The 3,912-nt window shown below is 40.0% G+C and overlaps 1 non-coding gene across 1 annotated transcript; it reads right to left on the reverse strand.

The window, feature by feature from the left end:
* Window positions 1-427: 427 nt before the first annotated feature.
* LOC120100425 (small nucleolar RNA SNORA17) lies at window positions 428-556 on the reverse strand. The gene has a single exon (XR_005500183.1). It is a non-coding gene; the product is annotated as a small nucleolar RNA SNORA17 (small nucleolar RNA).
* Window positions 557-3,912: the final 3,356 nt, after the last annotated feature.

Raw genomic sequence — 3,912 nt, forward strand, 5'->3', positions numbered from 1 at the left:
ATTTTCTCCACCATGTACCTGCTCTTTTTAGTGGATCCTGGGGTCTCTGAGTGTCTGGAGTTGTCTTAGGAGTTGTCTGAGGAGTGCTATGTCCCACTCATGCATCATGGCACCAGGCAGAGGTCATCCTGGGGCATTCCCCTTGTAACCCAGGCCTACATAGCTCCAAACTGGTGGTCATCAAAGTCTAGCTCCCTGTCCATGGCCCATGGCACCTGTCTGGTGGTCATCTTGGGCTTGCTCCTTACCCAGCCTGTGCAAGTGTTCCAATGGCAGGGTTGTCTATCTCAGGCTTACTCCTGCTCAGGGCCCATGGTCCAAGGCAAGGTTCTTCTAGTCTCAGGCTTGTTCTCCATCCTAGGAGCTTGTCTGGGCATAGAGCAATGGACTGGTGATTGTCTCAGGCTTACCTTTGTTATTTTCAGAGAATGTTAGGTTACTAATCATTCAGATGTTCATAGGTCAGAACACTGAGCATAGACATAGCCTCTCTCCTTTTTGCATCTACTAATACACATAAGCACAGCAGCCACACCTGCAACATTTCTAGGGGAGGGAGAGATCCTATTTATTAATTGTTGATCTTAGTGTCTCTTCTATTGATGTTCTGTTCAGAAAGTTGTCTCCTTGTCAATGGGGTCAATGCTGTTCCCACTTTTTCTTCTCCTAGGTTCAGTGTGTCTAGTTGTTGTGGTCTTTGATCCACTTGAATGTAAGTTTTGTGCATGGTCATAAATATAGATCTATTTGTATTCTTCTACATGTAGATATCCATGCACCATTTGTTGAAGATGCTGCCTTTTTGTCCAGTTGTGTATTTCTGACTTCTCTATCAAAATTCTCTATCCATAGGTAGGTGAATTTATATCTGGTTCCTCAATACAATTTCACTGATCAATGTCTCTGTTTATATGCCAATAGCATGTAGTTTTATTTCAGTAATACAAGTTGAAATCAGAGATGGTGATAGTTCTAGAGGTCTATTTATCATTCAGGATTTTTTACCTATCCTGGATTTTTCTGCTTTGCCATATGGAGTTGAGAGTTATCCTTTCAATGTGTGCATTTAATTGTGTTGGAACTTTGATGGGGATTGTGTTGAATCTGTAGATTGCTTTGGTAAGATGGCCATGTCTATTATGTTAATTCTTCTGTTCCATGAACATGGGAGATCTTTCCATCTTCTGATATCTTCTTCATTGTTTTTTCTTCAAAGACTTGACGTTTTGTCAAGCAAATATTTTACTTACTTGGTGAAAATACCACAAGATAGTTTATATTATTTGTAACTATAGGGGAGGGTGCTTACATTCTGATTTTTTCCTTAGTTCATTTTCCATTTGTATATAGGAAGATAATAGATTTTTTTGAGTTAATATTGTATCCAGCCACTTTGATAAAGGTGTTTGTCACCTATAGGGGTTCCCTAGTGGAGTTTTTACGGTTACTTATGTTTACTATAATATCATCTGCAAGTAATAATACTTCAACTTCTTCCATTACAACTTGTCATCCTTTGAGCTCTTTCAGTGCCTTATTGCCACAGTTAAACCTTCAAATACAATACGGAATAGATAAGGAGAGAGTAAACCAGGTCTTCTGTCTGTGGATTGCACAGTCCACTCATTTCATAGACATCCTTGTCTTGTTCCTGATTTTAGTGAAATTGGTTTGGTTTTCATTTAAGTTGATATTGGCTATTGGGTTTATGTAAACTGTTTTAATTATGTATTCCTAATCTCTCTAGGAGTTTTATCATGAAAGGGCTTTTGGATTTTTCTCGAAGGCTTTTTTTTTTCGTCTAATGAGATGATCATGTGTTTCCCTTTCTATGTATGTTATGGATCTCACCGACAGATTTTTATATGTTGAACCATCCTGCTATCTCTGGGATGAAGATTAATTTATCACGATGGATGATTTTTTTTATGGATTTTTGTCAGAAATTGAATATGTTTACATCAATTTTCATGAGGGAAATTGGTTGTAATTCTCTTTGTTGAGTCTTTATTTGGCTTGGGCATCAGGGTAACTGTAGTCTCATAAAATGAACTTGGTATTGTTTCTTTTATTCCTATTTTGTGAAACAATTTTAGGAGCATTGTTTTTAAGACTTCTTTGAAAGTCTTGTAGAATTCTAGGTCAAAACTATCTGGTATTGGGCTGTTTTCTGTTTGGGACAATTTTAATTACTGCTTCTATTTCATCAGTAGTTATATGTATATTTAAAATTGTTTATTTGATTTTGGTTTAATTTGGTAAGTGGTATCTATCATAAACATTATCCACTTCTTTTAGGTTTTCCAATGTGGTAGAGTACAGGTTTTAAAGTATGTCTTTATGATTCTCTGCATTTCCTCAGTGTTTGTTGCTGTCTGCCCACTCCAATTTTGGTGAACTCATTAGTTTTTGTTGAGTAACTAACAGGAGCATGGATGAAGAGTTATTTACATGAGCAAGGAAAATTCAAACACATCTGAATCATTAAAAATCTTCCTCCAACATGGGTGATAGCTTAGTTAAGGTTTGGTTGTTGTGTCAAAACCCAATGGCCAAGAAACTTGGGGAAGAAAAGGATATTTTTTGATTAACTCTTCCATATCACATTTTATCAGTGGAGGAAGTCAGGACAGAAACTCAAATAGGGCAGGAATCTGGGGGTAGGAGCTGATATAGAGACCATGGCAGGATGCTGGTTACTGGCTTGCTCCTCATTCAGACTGTTCTGCTTTCTTATAGAACTGGGGACCACCAGTCCAGGAATAGCATTACTCACAATGTGCTAGTTTATCCCATATCAATTACAGGTTAAGAAAATGCCGTAGAGGAGGGCCCAGGAGCAGCAGGTCCGCTGCGTCTGAGACACCGCCGGAACCTGAAGGGACCAACCGGATAAACAGTTCTCTGCACCCAAATCCCGTGGGAGGGAGAGCTAAACCTTCAGAGAGGCAGACACGCCTGGGAAACCAGAAGGGACTGCACTCTGCACACATTACTGAATCCAGAGGAAAACACCAAACGCCATCTGGAACCCTGGTGCACGGAAGCTCCTGGAAAGGGCAGCACAGATCTTCCTGGTGGCTGCCGCCACGGAGAGCTCATAAGCAACATCCCACGAGCAAACTTGAGCCTCGGGACCACAGGTAAGACTAACTTTTCTGCTGCAAGTGACCTGCCTGGTGAACTCAAGACACAGGCCCACAGGAACAGCTGAAGACCTGTATATAGGAAAAACTACACGCCCGAAAGCAGAACACTCTGTACCCATAACTGGCTGAAAGAAAACAGAAAAACATGTCTACAGCACTCCTGAAACACAGGATTATAGGACAGTCTAGCCACTGTCAGAAATGGCAGAACAAAGTAACACTAGAGATAATATGATGGCGAGAGGCAAGCGCAGGAACCCAAGCAACAGAAACCAAGACTACATGGCATCATCGGAGCCCAATTCTCCCACCAAAGCAAACACGGAATATCCAAACACACCAGAAAAGCAAGATCTAGTTTCAAAATCATATTTGATCATGATGCTGGAGGACTTCAAGAAGGACGTGAAGAACTCCCTTAGAGAACAAGTAGAAGCCTACAGAAAGGAATCGCAAAAATCCCTAAAAGAATTCCGGGAAAACATAAATAAACAAGTAGAAGTCCATAGAGAGGAGTCACAAAAATCCCTGAAAGAATTCCAGGAAAACACAATCAAACAGTTGAAGGAATTAAAAATGGAAATAGAAGCAATCAAGAAAGAACACATGGAAACAACCCTGGATATAGAAAACCAAAAGAAGAGACAAGGAGCTGTAGATACAAGCTTCACCAACAGAATACAAGAGATGGAAGAGAGAATCTCAGGAGCAGAAGATTCCATAGAAATCATCGACTGAACTGTCAAAGATAATGTAAAGCGGA

This window comes from Rattus norvegicus, chromosome 1, assembly GCF_036323735.1.
Source record: "Rattus norvegicus strain BN/NHsdMcwi chromosome 1, GRCr8, whole genome shotgun sequence".
NCBI lineage: Eukaryota > Metazoa > Chordata > Mammalia > Rodentia > Muridae > Rattus > Rattus norvegicus.